The sequence below is a fragment of the Pteropus medius genome, unplaced genomic scaffold (assembly GCF_902729225.1).
Source record: "Pteropus medius unplaced genomic scaffold, Ma_sr-lr_union100, whole genome shotgun sequence".
Classification (NCBI taxonomy): Eukaryota; Metazoa; Chordata; class Mammalia; order Chiroptera; family Pteropodidae; genus Pteropus; species Pteropus medius.
Window position 1 is genome coordinate 5,808,993 of NW_024349797.1, and position 19,043 is coordinate 5,828,035.

Genomic DNA, 19,043 nt, shown 5'->3' on the forward strand with positions numbered 1-19,043 from the left:
TTACTTCTCTAGCTAAAATAATCACTAGCTCCCTAGCGCCATTGCCAACCGTGTCCAAACTTAGATTTCTAGCGATTGTTGAAGACCACAGTGAGATACACATGGCTGTTTCAATGTACAATTAATCCACTTGGGAGCGGGGAGGGTGGTGGATGATAGAGCCAAAGGAGGATATGAGCTAGAGGCACATGGCAATGTGAGGAGAAAGCCAGCAATGGAGTACCTCCTCACAGTGTCAAGGACAGGGTTTGTGCTCCATTATTTGAATTCTCTAGAGGAGTTTGCTCCTGAGACTAAGATAGGAGCATGAAAGCTCACTTAAGTTATCTATTAAGTCTCAAAGCCACAGTTTGCATGTTAACCTGCACCTCTGGCTAAGAAATAACTAGTGTGGGGTATGGGAAGGAATCGTGATTGACAGCAGAGCACATCGGTCAAAACGTTCTCCAAAGTCATTCCATCTTCTTACTTAACCTCTCTATGCCCGTTTCCTCTTCTGAAAAATTACAGTAATAATAGAATAATGGTATGCATCTCATAAGCTTGTTGGGAGAATTAAGTGAGTTAATACTAAGAAAACATGGAAAACTAAGTCTATTATATGGTATGTGGTCTTCAAATGCTAATTGTCGTTGCATTTAGATTTATTTACTGCCATTCCCTTGTTGGACTGGAAGCTGCATCTTAGACTCTACTTTTTTGGGTTGATCCTGCCCCGTAGATCGAAGAGGCCGTAGGTACCACTAGGACCCATGATGAGCGTTAAGAGGTGGGGACACCCTGGCAGCAGCTGAAATGCACCCGTGCCAGCCTACCCACTCTGACTGCTGTTAGCAGCCCAAGTTAAGAGGCTGCCAATCACTTAAGTATCATTGTCATGGCTAGCCTCAACTTACCCCTCTCCTGCTGCTGCTCAGCACTCATCCTCAGTTGGCACCATGCTCATCTGTGTTGCAGACTCACTCTTCTTTGAAACGTTCTTTAGTTGGCTCCTGGAGGACATTTTTCTCTCTGCTACTCAACTAAGAACTCCTTCCTGTGGAGGAATTACCTCGTGTGCCCTTCCTCTTCCCCTCGCCCGCACCACTGGCACCCAGTTCAGCATTCTGCATGCATAGGCATCTGTTCTCACTTTGGGGCAGGTCAGGATATATTTACCTTTGGGCTGCCCTTCCCACCCAGCCCAGACTCACTGGAGGTTTTTGCCTATGGGAAAAGTTTGTGGAAATGACCTCAAGAGTGCCTTTCTGTTGTAGTCCTTCCTTGACTCCTGCCCACTGTGTACATGATTTGTACTGGTGGGTTTGACCACTGTAGGGCCCAGGCCAGGGCTGAGGGTTCCAAAGGGTTGTTTCATTCCCCTTAGTTAGAGTTACCTGAGCTGTATATATTGGAGATCTTGTATCCAATGTCCTTGGGAAAGGAGAAAGTTCTGCTTATCCTCAACCTCTTACCATGGCACCCTCTGTCGCATACTCCTGCACAAACAACAGTACAGACCAGCATTTATGAAACATTTGTATGCCAGTAGCTGTCTTACGTAAGTTGTTCATTTGATCCTATGGATTAGGTATGTCGCCTATTTTTACAGTTAAAGAAACTGAGGCTTAGAGAGCTACTTGACCAAGATTGCAAACTTACTATGGTGGCATCAGCTATTGATCTGATACTAACCTGGTCCAGGTGGCCTTGCTCTTAACTTCTCCAGGTTTGTAAAAATACTCTTTAATCTACTCTCATATACTTTTGTGGTTTTTTTTTTTTTCGTTTTTTACCCCGCTTGAACGTATATTTCCTTCTCTGGAGACAGTGGCAGTCTTACTGACATTTCTTCCTCCGCTGTCTGATATTGTGGTGATTACATTGTGCACTTGTGTATTCTGTGAGAATCCTGCAACCCACATAATAGCTTGCTGGATGCCTGGTTATGCCAGGGCAGGAAGAACTGAGTTCAAAGGGCAGGGATCAACTTCAAAGATGCACAGGGTTCACACTGTGCTCATAGCTGAGCTCAGCCCATCCTAAAACCAGCCCTGGTAGGACTTAAAAGTTCTCAGCATTAGCATCTCTTCATTAAGGGTTGTTTGTACCTTTCTTTGATTGATATCTGTCTTCTATAAGGTGCTTATTTATTTCTACAGCATCCTGCTTGATATCGTTATGTCCATCATCTGTAAGGCTGGAGTATAGAAAACAGGTTTCTCCTTGGCAATGAGACATAGTTCAGGACATTTGTGGATGAGCCTATGGCTGCTCACAGCTATAGTGCTTGAGAAAGGCACTTTAAGATTTGGGAGATCTGGAGTTGAGGGAGCCCGTGAGATCTCAAGCAGCTGCCAGTCAGCTTGCACTGCATTTTTAAAAGCAAGCCTGCAGATTTATGGTATACTCTCCTCCCTATCACAGCCTCCTCCCATTACTGCTTAGGTCACTCCTCTGAGAAACAGCCATGTTGCTTCTTTGTCTTATCATCAGACAATATCTTTTAAAATTTTTGTTATCGGGAAAATAATGCATACATGTGATACAATACATGATATAGGAAGATCAATATAAATGTTAAACAAACAAACAAACAAATATGTAGAGAAGATCTTATTTACCTCAGACCCTCAGTTCTGTTCTGCAGAGGTAACAGCCATCATTAGTTTCATGTAGTTCCTTCTAGAAAGCTTCTAGGTATACAGAGACACGTGTGTGTGCACGTACACCCTATTTTTCCTTTGCATTTGGAATTATCTGGAAATTTTGCTGAAATTCCAATGCTGACTCTTCTGCAAGGTGTCGCATGGTTCTGATCAAGGCCTCTGGGATAAAAGCTCTACCCAGGGAAAGCACCTTCCTTTCTTGCCACCCCTGGGGCTCACCCAGGGTCATCAGACAAGCTCATCAAAGCTTGGGAGATGAGTTCCAGCAGAGGTCCAGAGCCATAGTGTTCTTAGGAAGATGGCTAACCAGATATGGAGTTAAGACTTACGCTTCCAGAAGTTCACCAGAATTTTAATAGAGTTGGGAAATAGGGAAAGGGAAAACTGTGTGATGATGGTCTTCTTTTTATATCTCCTTGTCTTTTAATAATGATCATATATTTATAATGACATTTATTTATAATGAAAAAATCCCAATGCAGATAAAAAAGAAGTATTGCCAGTTCTCACCGAGGTGGAGTCTTCAGCTTTTAACCTATTAAATCTACTAATATGGATATTATTGGTTACAAACAGATCCAAAAATCCCTTTATAAGAAACCCCAGGGAACAGCTTCCATCGTTTTGTTGCAGTAGAATTAGGTCCTAATAGTACAGTGGTATAAATCAGTCTGCAGAAACTAGAAATGGAACAGAGTTGGTTCTGGATATCTCTGCAGTGAATTAGCATGGTACCTTGAAAACTCTCCTGTACTGTGATGCTCATGGTTGAGTGACAGGATCTCCCAGGGTGCTGTGAAAGCTGCATGTGACTGCCATTCTCCTGCTTGCCTCACTTGTTGCAAAGCACTGTTCTAGGGCAGCAGTTCCCATGCTGTGAATTTTTGGGTTCTCTGGGGCTGAGACCCTTCCAAACATAGCACATTGTCTGCTCCAAATAATACAGTAACCATTTATTGAACATCTGTGATATGCTAGGCACTGTTTGAAGAACTTCCATGTACTTATTCAATTCAGTAACCCAGTGAAGCTGATAACATTTTAACCCCTTTATAGATGAGGATACCAAGGCACAGAGGGATAAAGTAAGTCTCGGGTCTCTCTATTATTAGGAGGTGGGGTCATAGTTTTAAAAATCCATGCCATCCGGCTCCCAAGCCACCCTCCTAATCGCTAAAGCACACTGCCTCTCGGAGAGGTGCACGGTATTTTCATGTATGTGAGCTGTCAGTCTGTGTGTTGTTTCAGATGTTTGTAGAATGCTATTTGTAGATGTAACAGTGATACTGAGTTTACATAAGCTTTTTGTCATCAGTGTTTTTTCTATCAGTAGATCCAAAATGCAACTTCTCTCCTGTGGCGATCCTCAAAATCTTTAGATAATCTAAAAAGGCTATGGTCCAAAGGCTAAAAATCACTTTTCTAGAGCAGGGGTCCCCAGCCTCCAGGCTGCAGACCGGTACCAATCTGTGGCCTGTTAGGAACTGGGCCTCACAGCAGGAGGGGAGCAGCAGGCGAGTGAGCAAAGCTTCATCTGTATTTGCAGCTGCTCCCCAGGGCTAGCTAGCATCACCGCCTCAGCTCCACCTCAGATCATCAGGCATTAGATTCTCATAGGAGCACTGGTCCCTGGTGCCAAAAAGGCTGGGGACATACATATCATTCCTGTTTCTTTCCTGATCAACACCCCCCCGCCCCCCAGCTCTGCTGTTCTCGCGTTCTCAACCAGGATCAATGGTATGTACTCTAATTTTTTGTGACAGGGACAGGCGCTGGTGAAATAACTTGATAAGCACTGCTTTGGCAGTCATCTAGTAAAATACAAAAATAATTCCATAGCACAACCTCCTTATCCCTGGAGGGATCATTGGAGAAAATTTATGTGTTTCATCTTCTGCATGAGAGGCCAACCAGACCTTCAATCAGGACTCTGTTTTAGAGTCAACTCATCTATGATCTGTGTTACTGTCAGCAAGGCTTTCTGCCTCTGTGCCTCAGCTTCTTCAGTAAAATGTCTTGCCTGTTTGCGAGAATGGTTGCAGAATTCAGATGACAATCCTTTGTAATTTTTTTAACTATGATCATTTATTTTAAAGAATGTTGACTGCCTACTCCATAACAGGCACAGCCCTAGGTTCAGGGATTCCAGCGGTGAGCAAAACAGACAAAGCCTCAGTCCTCATGCGGCAGACGTTCTGTTTGGGGAAGATGGACAAAAGGAAATGACATATTATTAGGTGCTGATTAAGTGCCATGAAGAAAAATATGACAGGGTAAAGGAATAGGGAGGGGTACTATTAATTTTTGTAGAAATTCCAGAAAGGCCTCAGTGTCGAAGCTCAATTTGAGCTCATTTCAGAGAGTGAGCCCAGGGATATCAGGGGAAATGGTGCCAGGCAGAGGAAAGTCAGTGCAAAGGCCCTGAGGTGGGAATGCACCTGGCGAGTTGGAGCCACAGAAAGATTTGAGTGGAGAGTGATACACTGTGATTTATACTGTCAAAGGCTAATGCTGTGTGTGTGGAGCATAGACATTTAGGAGACGAGGGAGGGAGGAAGGAGACTGGTTAGGAAGCAGTTGTCATAATCTAGCTGAGTGCTGATAGCAGCTTGGACCATGGTGTCGTGGTGGAAGAGGCGGGAGAAGAGGTCTAATTTTGGTCTGTTTTGAAGGTAAGGCCGACAAGATTTGAGAGAGAGAAAGAGCAAGGTCGACACCAAGCCCATTGTCAAGGTTTTGGGCCTGAGTGTCTAGAATGATGAGTTGTCATTTACTGAGATGGAAAAAGAGAGAAGCAGGATTTTTTATTTTTTATTTATTTATTTTTTTTGCAGGGAGGGGCAGTTGAAATTAGGGCTTGAGCGTTGAACTTTTTGAGTTTCAGTGTCTATGAGATACTCAAGTGGAGACATGAGATAGGCGGTTCTATGTATAAGATTTGACTTTCGGGGGAAGTCTGGGAGTTAAAAATTTGAGAGTCCAAAGCGTACTGTTATTTAGAGTCCTTAGGCTGGATGATAACTGAGAGATGTGAGTAGTGAAGAGGTTGAAGGGCTGATCCAGGAATTGGCAGACAGTGACTGGATTTTTGTCTCTTTTTGTAAATAGTGTTTTATTGGAATAGAGACATTTGCATTCCTTCATCCGTTGTTGACCGCTGCTTTTGAGCTATAGCTACAGAGTTGAACAGTTGCGACCAAGACTTTTGGTTGGCCAAACCAACGAAATTTAGTATCTGGCTTTTTACAGACAAGGTTTGTTGACCTGATTAGAGAGCAGGAAGATGAGAAGAGTCCAGTAAAGGAGACAGAGAAGGAATAGCCAGCGAGGAGAGAGGGACCCCATGAGTTCCGCACTGTAGGCCAGGTAGTGTAAGAGTTTCAATCAGCGGCATTAGAATGTGTGACACTGGGTAAGCCACTTCATCTGTGAGGACAGAAGTCGTGCAGGATTGTTGCGAAGATTAAATGTGATGATGCAGTGTCTGACATACAGCAAGTGCTCAGTAAATATTCTTACAGCACCCATTTCTGCTCGCTTAGCCTGCAGTCCTCAGCCTGGACTCTGTACTGGAGACAAGATTCAGGGTGTTTGAAGACTGCCCCCACTGCCTTGAGAAAGCTCTGTGATCTGTGCTCAGGGGCCCTGAGGAAGCAGAAGGAAGGTGAGCCAGGGCCCCTGTCCCCAAGAGGACCTTGAAGGAGAGCGCTGATCTTCTAGCATCTGCTTTTACCTTTGACAGTCTTTACCGAAAGCTTTTGAGCAAATGGCAAATCCATCTTTATGAGATTACCTGTGTCAACACACTTCATGTATCAGGATTTGCTAGGCTCCTGCGGGGCTGTGCCTGTGACAACATCGGCTAGTAGTGCTTGCCTGGGGAATTATACCACATCTCCTAGTGCTGGAGAAGGCGCTCGTTACCCGACCTAGGCCCAGGACCTTTTCTCCCAGGAAGAGCCTTAGACGAGAAGCTTGAAGAGGGAGTGAGGCCCACTGAGGCTCTTCTAAAGAGTCTAGCTCCAGGGCTTGGATGGGAAAAGAAATATCTCACATTCAACTACTGGTTTGGCATTCAGCCCACCAGCTTCTGCCCTGGTCCCTGATGGGTAAAGAGTCACAGGAGCCCATGGGAGTGTTTGTCCTTTTGGGAAGGTCATGAAAGAGAATTTGGCCTTTTCTACCCACTTGTTCTTGCATCTGTTACTGGTCCCTTTCTTTCCATTATTGCTAATTTCTCTGGTTAGCCTCCAAAGCAGTGGTTCTCAAAATGTGATCTGTGGGCCAAGAGCATCAGCATCACCTGGACACTTGTCAGAGATGCAAATCCCCTTTGCCACCACAACCCATGGAATCAGCAGATTTTGATGTGTAGCCTTGGGTATGTTAGTTACCCTCTCTGAAATGTGTTTTCCCCCTATGGAATATGGGAATAATAAAAGCATAGGATTGTTGTAAAGATGAAATGAGATGAGAAATCCACTGACTTTAACAAGGCCTCCAGGTGATTCTGATCATGCTCAAGTTTTAGAACCACTCCTCTAAAGATTCTTCTAAAAGATTCCCATTTTTGGACAATGAGAAGTTCCTGCTAAGAGAAATTTTCAGATTTTATCCCTTTACACATCTCAAACTATTTTTAATCTGAGCTAATCTGCCAGTCATCTTTCCAAACTGAATGCTTTCCCATTTTCTAAAAAATCTTATGGGATAGCAGTCATAATTTATCATTTTCAAAAGACTCAGGACATAATCATGAATATAATTATTGCTACGTTGGATGTAGGGCTTTTGGCTTCATATTTCTACATTTGTATACTTTACCAACTCGTTAGCTTTAAAAATTTTTTTAGTTGTTTATTGCTTTCTTCTTCACTGTCTGGCTGTCAGCTGTTACTACTATATCTCGTATGAGCTCCATCACTTTTTAAAAAATTTTTAAATTGATTTTGTATAGCATCTGAAATAACTAAGATGGTTAATAAAGTATGAGCAAGAGAAAATAAGTACAACATAAGAGTGTGTAAATCAGGAACTAAGGGAACTTTTTTTTAAAAGTACAATCTGTACCTGAATTTTGCAGCATAAAATTTATTCTTGCATGCCGTCCTGTTTATTTCTGTTTATGTTCTCAATAGTTCATGTTTTGAATAACTGAAAAATTTGTTGTACTGCATTATCACTCAGTAGTTCTCTCGAATGTTCCCCTCAGCACGTTACACGTTTCTATCATCCACACACCTTTCTTTGGTATCGACATTGTATATAGTTTCCTAAAAGATACAATTCATAACATCATCCATTCACATGTAAATTACTGCTCTTTGGAATAAGAGGTAATCACTAAATGTGGAGTGCCCCTCTTTTACCTGCCTTTTCCTGCTGTTCAACTTCCCCAAAGTTGCAGCCTGGCGGAGAGTAGGCTGGGCTGAGATGTGAAAAACTCTGGATTCTATGCTTGATGTTGCCACTAAGTGACTTTGTGGAATTAAGCAAATCACTTGGCTTCTCTGAGCCTCAAGCTGTAACATTATAAATGCAGATGATAATGCCTACTCCTCCTTCCTTGCAGCAGTATAACAAGAATCCAAACAAATACTGCAGTATACACCTGGGAGGCATCACTGTTAGGTGCTGCATCCAAGGCTTTTTGGCTTCATGGGGGCCTAGAGGTTGCACCTTGGCTCAGAGATGTTGGGACTGTGCTATATTTTTCGTCATGCTTCAGAGCATGCCCAATCAACACAGACATAAAATAAAGCCACAAAAAGAAAGCTGATATTCACCATAGAAAATGTTGGAGGGAAAGACAAAAAGACTCAACAACATCTCCACAAGCAACCACTATTAATTCAGCTGTGGAAGGCACAATAGAGTGTGTAATGCGGTGTTTTGGCTGTTCTCACTGCTTGAGAATCTGGTGCATTCTGAGACGTGGGGTATGCCAGGTATTTAGACAATGTGCCTGCAGGTGCCTGGAAGAGACGGGGTCTCTCTGTACGTAGGCTTGTCAGGCAGGGGAAAACATTCCACTGGTTAAGGCTGTTTTGGACCCCAAGAAGCCCATCACCACTGAGATCCAAAGGCACATTCATTCTCCTAAGCATGCTGCTCCCTTCAAATGACTATTAGATGATGAAAGCTGCTTCTCCTGAAGGATGTGTAAGAAGACTTCCATGCACTTCTGCCCTCCAGCAGGAAGCTTCTGGAAGGGCTAACCCAGTTTATTTCACCTCCTCTCTGCCGATCCTCATCCTATCCACTCTGTAAAACCCAGTATAAGGCTGACCTTCCCTAGGAAATCAGCAAAGACTTCAGTCTTCATGACCCTCTCACCTCTGGCCTCTGAGAGCACTTATTGCCTGAGATTCTCTTTGGTTCTCATCTATTGCCTTGTTAGGCAAATTTGTTAGGGGTGTGTCCTATCTTGTTTCCTCCACCAACTGTCAGTATCCCTGGGAAGTGCAGGCTCTTATAAATACAGATTCCGCTCTCTGGCCAGGATGTACCTGGGGCAGTAGCATGTCCTCCCCATCTGGGCTGAAGAACTGGGTCTCTGGGCTTGGTGGCTTCCATAAGAGGTGGCTTCAGGGCAGCCAAAGGCAGCAGAGCCAGAGGGAAGAAATGATGGCCTTAAATGAGTGGCAGTTGGTGCTGAGCTGCTCATCCAAGGTAGGAAGGGAGGTCACAGCCAGGGACACAAGGTTAGAGGCCAAAGGATGAGGAGTCAGGCGAGTGGCTCAGGACAGAAGCTGTAAAGCTCTCTTGCCAGGGTTAAGGGCCCTCTTTGCTGTTACATGGTGTTCTTGGTGGTGTGGAAACAGGCCATTTCTTTTAGAGCATTCACACGGGTTGGATATTTATATCTCGGTATACTCCCAAGTGTGGGGCCTTTGCAGGTGTAGAGCCCCGTCCATGCAGAGACCATGTGTCTCACTGTCCTCAGCTGTGAGACACAGGAAGGAGTTGGACTCAATCCTTTCTTGCTCCATGGTCCAGCGAATGAGTTGAGGGGATTGGGAGCTGACCGATCTGTTATGTTATGACCGGATGTTTCAAGGAGTACTGTTTTAAGTATTTTGGACATAGAAACATTTCCTTTCTTAAACGGTGGAGGCTTAGGACCAAAAGCTAGGCCTTTCCTAAAGGGAAGTTTAATGTTTTGTCATTGTGAGTGACAAAGATCCTATGCTTTTAAGAACAGAAAGGAAAGCTCGCATGGGATTGGGGGTGGAGGATGGGCCTGTTCTAAAGATAGTGAATTTCAGTGGATTAAATACAGGAGATGGGACAAAATGGTGGATAGGGACTGTCATCAGAGAAGTAAATGCTCTTATACAAGGAAAAAAGGGGAAGGGAGCGTGAAGTGTGCAGACCTCTGGCTTTAATTAGCTGATGCCTTAGTGATATTGGCACCCAGGTCACCCACTTCAGCGGGAGGGGGTTGTTTCTCAGCGGTAGTGAGCTGTGCTCTCATAAAAGCATTCCAAAGACCAGAGCGGGACGGCCAGTGGGAGAAGAGTGGTCAGTTGCCATGGGGAACAGAGATTCCTTGTGGAGAAGTTGCCCCATCCGTGCACAGGGACAGTGTCGGGTGGGGTGAGGTTCTCCAACTCTGACGTGCACACCAGTTACCTGCGTATCCTGCGGAACTGTGAACTCTGAATCAGTAGATCTAGGTGGGCTCAAGACCATGTTTCTAAGCAGCTTCTAGGTACTGTTGATGCTGCTGGACTGTGGACCATGTTTTGAGTAGCAAGGCCAGAGTGGACACTGGAGGAAGAAGCAGTAGATCTGAGTTTAGCACCGTGTGTGGCCCTGGACAAATCATTGACTCTCTGAGACCTGCTGTTTCTTCAACAATAGCAGAAGAGGGAAATGGACTAGACCCTTTCCAGTTCTACAATTGGGTATTTCTGTTACAGAGAGGATTGCGACCTCTCCCTTTTTCTTCCTTAGGGTGGCCTCTTGGCCCTGGACGTTGTGCCCAGTGGCCTGGCAGCACGGGGATTTGCTTGGTTCGTTCACTATGTGTGGGTCATTTGACCAGATGTTATTGTTATGTTATTTGAAGGAAAAGAGAAGAAGAGACAATTCATTGATGCCCATTTCACCTCCAGTCCTCTAATAGTTCAGAAGTGGTTTTCCCCTCCCCCTTATCACAGGTTCAGATTCACTCTGTGACCTCTAGAATTCTCTTGTCCTTCTTATCGGAGAGGCTGGCTCACTGGACCACCCTGAAAGAATGCCCAGGCCTCAGACCTCTGAATCCACTCCTCTGAGATAAGATGTCCAGTTTGTTCACTGCAACAACAGCTGCCAGGCCTATCACAGTTATGTAATTGGTTTCTTTTTTTAACCAGGTCTTGAAAATGTGTGCATTATCCTTTAGGTAATAAATGAAATAAGAAAGGCTGGAGATAAATCAGCTTTGCAAAGTGCGGCTGAAGCTTTTTCTACTAACTGCACCATTTTTTGTTTGTTTGTTTTTGGTTCTTGTTGCTTTTTAAGTAGCTGATGGCAAGTGTTTCCTTTTTAAACCCTTTAAAGGGCCCAGCTTATCTTTTACGATTGGCTGTTGCGATTTGGGCCTGATGCAGAACAGTTACTCTGTGAAACATCATGTGGCCCCTGACGTGGAGTGGCCTCTGCTCCCCAAAGTTCATTCCCTGCCCTGTTCCCTCCTCAAAGAATCACTTTCTAACTGTCACGGTGCTTAAACTAGGCAAAAACATGTCTTCCTACCCAGATGTGTTGGCTGAGGACTGAAAGCTGAGAGACTATCTCAAAGGTCTAAGTGCGACACCAGGATCAGTTTCCTTTTGACACTGTTAAGCCTCACCTCTTTGCCGCCACAAAATGTTATTCGTACTTTAAATCCAGTATATCAGCTTCGGTTACACAGGTTGCGCTGTGCGCAACAGGTCTGTTCTGTGATTTAACTTTTTCTGATGAATGTGCATATGGTACCCCACTTCCGGGCATGGTGTGTGACAAATGGGGACTAGATAACTGGAGAAGATGCTATCAGAACATAGAGTCGCTCTACCCAGAGAAGGCTGACGGCGTGACAGCAGTTAGTGTAGAGTAGGACCTATGTGAACTGCTGCTGGAGGTGCCCTCTTGGCTGGCGAAGCGCGAAGGAAGACAGACTGCCCGTGGGAGGTGAGGCGTGACGTCGGCAGGAAGTGAGCCCCGCCCCTTGTCTGTGCACATAGATGTTGAGTGGAGGTTGTTTTGAATCCTCTGATTTCATGCCTCATTCGTCTTTCTCCTCCGTGTTCCCTAATCACGCTTGCCTCCTCAGTACCTGGAATGCTGGCCGCCATATGTGCAAGCGTCTCATCTGCGGAGCCACTATTGCTGCGTTTGTGTGAAATATCGAACACCCCGTGAAGATTTATAATGGTTTCCTGCCCTGTCCCCTGTACTCCCTTCCCACTCTCCCCCACTTTTCTCTATGTAAAGATATATTAACATTTCCCATTCTATCTGGAGGAAAAAAAAAACCTTTGAAGATAAATGCCCTGCTCTGAGAGTCTCCCACTAGAATGAGCACAGAGACATAAGAAGCTGAGGACTGCCCGAGGCACAGGGGTGGGACAGCTTTACTGCAAGGCTGCGGCCCTAGCCTCTCTCTGGGCTCTGTTCTCACTGTGAGTCTCCTCTCCCAAGGGTGGCCTGAGTGGACAGAGGGCCGCACGGTTGTCCATTCTTACGGTGCCAAGATCCACGTGGGGGTCTTGACTTTAACAACTTGGGTATGTCCTGGTTGTCAGGGACCCTCTCAGTTCCTAAAATGTTGGTCTCTACTCTTCTGTTTGGTCTGAGGGGATGGCAGTGGCTGTAATGTGGTCCTGGGCAGGCATGGGTGAGCCAGGGCTTGAGGCAGGAGGTGGGGAAACAGCTGTCCTCCCCTCGGGCAGAGCTGGCAGGGCTGGTTTAAAGGGGTTTTACAGACCACTGATCTCAGCAGTGCCCTGAGGGTAATCTACAGCTTAGCTGCTTCCAAGCTTGCTGAACTCTCTCATCACCCCTGCTCCAACCTCTCTCTCCACCCTCACCCCCACTGAGAGGGGCCCAGGCATGTGGAATATTGCATTCCTGTGATGCTGACATCATGTGTATGGCATAGGAGGGCCTGGCTTTATGAGAGGCTGCTGTGCCTGTGGCTCCGATGACGAGCTCTCTGCTTCCCCGCACCGAGCAGGTCCTGGGCACACAATGTGCAACATGCTCCAGGAGCAGAGAGTGACATGAGGTAGTGTCTGTGGCAAAGGGGAGAATGTGTGCTGAACCTGGGGAGGCACCGATTGGCTGGCAGTGAGGTAATGCAGTGCAGTCTAAATGTGGAAGCAGCAGTACCAGCATCGAGGCCGTGCCTCTTTGGCAAGCTGATTTGCCAGCCAGCCATCTGAAGGACAAGGTCTCTGAGGGGTTCTGTGGACCCTGTGCAGCTGGCTGGCTCACAGGGCAGGAGGGTCTGTGTGGTGGAGGCCAGATGGCAGGATCCGCATTGTCATTACTACTCGCTAACCCTAAACCTACTGCATTTCTGACCTCTGCCCTTGAATGGGGATCTCTTAAAAGGAAGGGCAGAGAAGCTTGGAAATGAGGGTCTGGACCTCAGAGCTACCTGCCCAGGAAGTGATGAGTGGCAGTCAGTACTGCCGTTGAGGACTGGGATGGTTTCCAGGGTAACCAATAGTTTAACTCCTTTACTGATGTGGACCTCCCCGGGGTACTTCCTAAGTACAATTCTAGGTTCATAATTGGGCCAGGAGTCTGCACCTCTCCATTCCAGCCCACTTTCTACTGCTTAGTGTCAGTGGTAATTTTAGCCATGAAGAATTGAGGAATTCAAGAGGACACTGCAGGCTATGCTTTCTTCTCTTTAGTAAGACACCTCTTCAAGGGCAGAGCGGGCCTCTTAGGAAAAGTCTTCTGAGGCTTAGCTGCTTCCAGAGATCGTACATGGTACTCAAGAAATACATCAGGTGAATTAAATACATAGTAATTCAGAGGGTCCTATCTACCGGTGTCAGGGGTCATGGGAGTTAGAACATGGGACTCTGGGACTCACCCTTGAAGAGGTCATTTAATCATTTATTCAGTAAATATTCTGAACCATTTACTACAGCCCTGATAACTGTTCTAAGTGTTTAGGTTACAATGGTATATAAAGTCCTTGTTCTCATAGGACTTTAAAAGCTGACATTTTAAAGGGAGATACAGGTAAAAAAAGCAAGAGAGCTAATAAGAAAATGAGAGAAGATAATGACATAGGTGACTAGAGGTTGAGGCTACTTTGATGTAGATTACAGAGGCTGAGAGATACCTCTCTGAAGAGGTGATGTTTAAGCCAAGAGCTCAATAAAGCAAGGGAGATAGACATGGGAGATTCTAGGAAGAAATCGTGCTGAGCACAGGGAACTGGAAGAGCAAAGCCCTGAGTCACACAGGACTAGCTTGGAGTTTTGAGAGCAGAAAATAGAAGAGCAAACGAGCAGGACAGTGGTATGTGATAAGGAGAGTAAAAAGGGCAGTGACCAGATCTTGCAGGGTCTTGGAGGCCACAAAAGGTAATTAGAATGTTAAGCTTTAGGGAAGGTCATAGAATTGAATATCCAAGGATAAATGTTCTAGCAGTTAATGACAACTGCTCTGTCACCAAAGGAGAAGCAGAGCGTCTTAGGGGGCTACTACAGTCCTGTGTCTTCATAGTCAGGTCTCTCCTCCTCTCCAAGGCACACAGTAGCTCTGCTGGGATGCTGAGCGCTGGTGCCTGGTAGGCAGGTGGGCTGAGAAGGGAGCTGGAGTGAACTCTCCCCGAAGAAGGGTCATCCTCACTGAACTACCATTAGCCCAAAGCCTTTTTTCCCCCCTCTCTAAAATAATTCTGGCTATATATTTTTGGACGCTTACTTTGCACCAGGCCCAAGTTCAGCCTTTCTCTGTATTATTTATTCCTCATGAAAACCATGGAAGGTGGGTGGTATAATTCACATTTGACAAATGAGGAAACCGAAGTTCCAAGAGATAAGATATGGCTCATCTAGGAAGAGATAAAAACAAAGCTTCAAACTCAGAGAGACTTTTGGCCATCTTGGCTGGGGATAAATAGCTCTGGAAGAATCTCCTGGGGCCGGGGTAGGGGCAGGGAGAGAAGGAGAGAGAGATGTGTTGAGAGATAGGCTACATATCAGAATATCGTGGGTTAATCCAAAAGCAATTTTGTACCCCAAGGGGACAATTGGCAATATCTGGGGGCATTTTTGTTTGTCAGTGGGAGGTGGAGAGGGATCATTACTGACATCTAGTGGTAGGGACCAGGGCTTCTGCTGCTAAACTTGCTACGGTGCGCAGGACAGCCCCACAACAAAGGACTGTCTGGCCCCAGTGCCAGTGGCGCCCGGGTTGAGAAACCCTGGGTTAAAGACTCACGGTGCGAACTGCTTCCCGCCTCCTTCCTCTCACTTACATCTCTGCCCTGCTTATTGCCACACTGCATTTCCAGGTAAGAAAGAAAGTCAAAACGGAAATTCGTGTCCACCGGGGTGGTGCTTTCCCCCAGCCCTCTTTGCTACTTAAACTGTTGTTCGTGAAGGGGGAATGAAGAGCTCCATGTCGGGTGGGTGGGCCCTGGTGCACCACTGCATCGCCTGTGGCGTCCAGGAGGCATTAATTCACTCTCTCTGCTGCGGTTTCCCCATCTGTAAAATGGAGGTGATAATACCGGCCTCCTGCCACCTCTCAGGAGTTTGTTGTGAGAATTCCATTAGATAATAGATGTGAAAGTGCTTTTATAAGAGTACTATATAAATATGTTGTTACTAATCATTATACCACTAATAAAACAAAGCCATAGTTATTCTGGCCTTGTATCGCCAGTTGGCAGAACCACTAGAGTTCTGTATGTTGTAGCCTTACAGGGCCATAGAGAGGTAGCTCATGAGAAAACAGGCATGATGCACCTGGGAATTGCTACAGTGGGATGGGGGATATTGGTTTCTTATTCAGTTACTCAGATGTCCTTTGTTTACTTCCTTGCATCATCATTACCTTTAGAAGTAATAACTTCATTAATAAAGTTGCTACCCTCTTCCCACCCCCGTCAGGGCTCTGAGAATGCCATCTAAACACAATAATTAATTAAGGGAAAGGAAGAGACTAGCTCAAGTAATGGCTATAGAAGATCCAATAGCAAGGAGGGAGTTGCAAAAATCTCCACTATTGTTTGATATTGGGCAATGCAAAGGAAGCTGGGAAAGTCCCAGGATTCCAGATCACCAGGCAGACTATCCTGAGGATACTCTCTTACTTTTTCATCCTGAAATATATAGAAGATGCTAAGGGCAACAGTGACCAGCATCTGATGCAGGCCAGCACCTTGCTGAAGAAGATTTTGTGGGGAGCGAGTCTTGGATGCTTTAACACATGCAGGATCGGCTTTATAGGAAAGGCCGAGAAAAAGGTTCGCTTAGTGAGATCACGTCAAAAATATGTAGCTGAGCCCCCTCAATAAAATTTCTCTCCTAATTGTTCACTGGTGTCTGAAATTCCTTAAAGAGGAAATGAATCTTTCCTTTTCATAATTCAAGATAAGATCCTCTTTCTTTCATGGAGAGAGAAGTATTATTGTCTTAAATTTATCCTAAAGTACTATCATGTGATTGCAAAAGCTGAAGAAATCCTTTCCCTAACTCCATGGTTTGAATATGGGCTCTAAATAAAGGCTGCCGTACTTTGCCTGAGTATTTAGATTTAACGATTATAACCTCCAACCTTTCCTGGGATGTTGCTGGCTAACATCATTCTCATGACCTCAGAGCCCTTTACTGCTTCTTTTTAGGCACCTGAATCTGGTTGCTCTTGGTGAAACCCTACAACCCCCCAGTTTCTAACTATATCCCCATCTAGTGTCTCACAAATAGCCCCATGGAGGTTTCATGGGGCAGAGGAACGAGTACCCCAGGGACCTGGGAGACCTCAGGGCCAGCATGGCTCTGCATGAAATAGTTTGACCTTGGACAGACCATCACGTCTGGGCCTTAGTTCCTCTGCCTTTGAAGTAGGAAGATTGTCTAGATACCTCCAAGGGCCTTTCAAACTATAAGATTATAGGTTGGAGATACCATTTCTTCTTTTCGTTTTGTTCAGGGAAGCCTCTATCAACCCGTGCAACCCAACTCTGTATTTTCATATCTCTCTGAGTCCTTTCAGGAGGATGGAAGAGGTGGCCATGGTCAAGAGGATGTAGAGGGTGGCCAGGTTCCAGTGGTGCCCATGTCCGTGGTTCAAGCGGTTGCGAAGGATGACCATGGTTCAAGGGGATGCAGTCGTGTCTGTGAGTCACGAGGATGTAAGCGGCGGCCGGCGGCCATGCTTGATCACTCTTGGCAGGTCATTGCCATCTCGGGAAGACATGGGTGGTGAGTTACTGATGGTGGCTTCAGTGGAATTAGGAAAAGGACTTTAAAACAGCCTTGAAGATGCAGAACTCAAAAGGTTGCTGGCTCACAGCCGTGGGCCAACTTGCATAGATAAGGTGACAAGATAAAGCAGAGCTTGGACAACCTTATAATGTAGGAGACCCTGAAGTCTTCGTTTTCATGGATAATTACCATAGATTTCAATTTGGGGAATGTGGCAGCTGTCCATGTACATTTGGCTCCTCTTTCAGGTGATGGAACCAGATCCCCTGGAGTGCGTGTGACTCTGTTGCCCTCTAGTGGCCAGAATGGAGCAGACTGCCCAGCAACTCCACAGACTTCTGTTGGTTTGGTGATGCAGCTATGAGCCAGGGTTCAGAGTCCCTTTGCAACACAGCATCACCGGGGCTCAAGGATGCTTTTTAGCACAACTCAAACCTAAGATGGTGCAGAGGGTACATCATCCCTTCCCTCATTGCTGAGGGTCAGATCTGCAAAACAGATCTTGTATTGCCCAGAGTCGTGAAGTACCCAGCTGCAAGGCTGCGATGTGCCTGCTTCTTTTGAGGTCAGATGTGTATGTTTGGGGGTAGGTAAGGCACCTGGAATCTGCTTTCACAGTCATATTTGTGGTGTCACTTCTGCCTCGGTTAGATGTTGTCTCTAGCAAACAGATATCATTATATGGTTTTCCAATTAACACTTCCCAAGGGGAGCTGGTTAATATGGATGAGGCTTTTTAACATTTGGCTTTGAAGGGAGGGTTATATGCAGTTGTAGCAGAAGGAGCCAACACCTTAGTAATTGGCTAAGGTTTGCAGAGGAACAAGGCACTCTGGGAGCACTTGCCATTGCTGAGACTTAGGGTCTCTGCAGAATATATTATCATGGTTCAGACTCTAAATGGCTTTTCAGGTAAAATTAAAAGTGGGTCTAAGTGGAGATTATTCCAAGAAGGCTAGTACCCTTGACTCATAACAAAAGAGATGGATTGATTGCTGAACGTCACATAGGCATTGTTGATCTTGGGCCCTGGCAAAGAGTTCTCAGTAGAATTCATTGACTCTGACATTTGTCCTTTGTAATAGGCAATTAAGCAAGAGGATTAATTTGTGGGGAGTCTGAAGTGTATAGTTGGATGAGAGATAGCAGCATGACCTCTCCTACCAGAAGAGAGTCCAGAAATGACTTAGAGGTAGGGACCAAGCTAAATTTGGTATGCCAGCTTCCCTTATACTTTGGGCAGGAATGCCCAGTTTGCCCAGTCCTGTCCTTCTGCTTCTCCTTCCAGCTGTTTAAGTCACGGAAAGGACATGGGGGGAAATACAGCATTTCATAATGTTGGAGAGAGTTCGTTAAAAAGCAGAGGCTTCCCATCCATGGACGTTTGAAACGTTATATGTGCTGGTAAGGTGATTGAGGGTTTAAACGATCCTCTTTTTTAGCATATTGTGTTTTTCCCTTTGACAGTGAGGATCACGAATTACCATTTTTACTTCATATTAGAAATTTAATCTTAGTTCTCACTCCTTACTCTCCCAAGTATATAGTTAACATATAATAATCCATTGTCTTCTTGCAACACCACCTGAAAATAAGGATTTTATAGATGATTCTACAACACCAAAGCCCATGCACTTTGCCTGCATGCTTCTTGCCTGCTAAGTGTTAGAATCACCATTGATTATTTACCTTTTATTCTGTACCTCTCCAGTTCCCATCCCTACCACTATCCCTGCCGATACCCGGTCCAGCTGACTTTTTGTTCCCGTAGCCTGACCTTAGTTTTTAACCAGATCTCTTTAGCCTTGGAAATCCCCCGTGAGCTAATGTGCCCAGGGTACCTGTAGTGATTCTAAAGTATTTTCTAGGAAAGGGTTACATGGATAGGAAAGAGAGGAAGAATAAGCGGGAGGGAGTGGGGTCCCATGAGGAGAGGCTCGTTGGGTGGTGGTGAGAAGAT

At 45.4% G+C, this 19,043-nt stretch overlaps 1 protein-coding gene across 1 annotated transcript in view; it reads left to right on the forward strand.

Moving 5' to 3' along the window:
* The window catches only part of NRXN3 (neurexin 3), a 1,605,778-nt gene that overhangs the window by 531,747 nt on the left and 1,054,988 nt on the right, over window positions 1-19,043 (forward strand). The window lies entirely within an intron of this gene.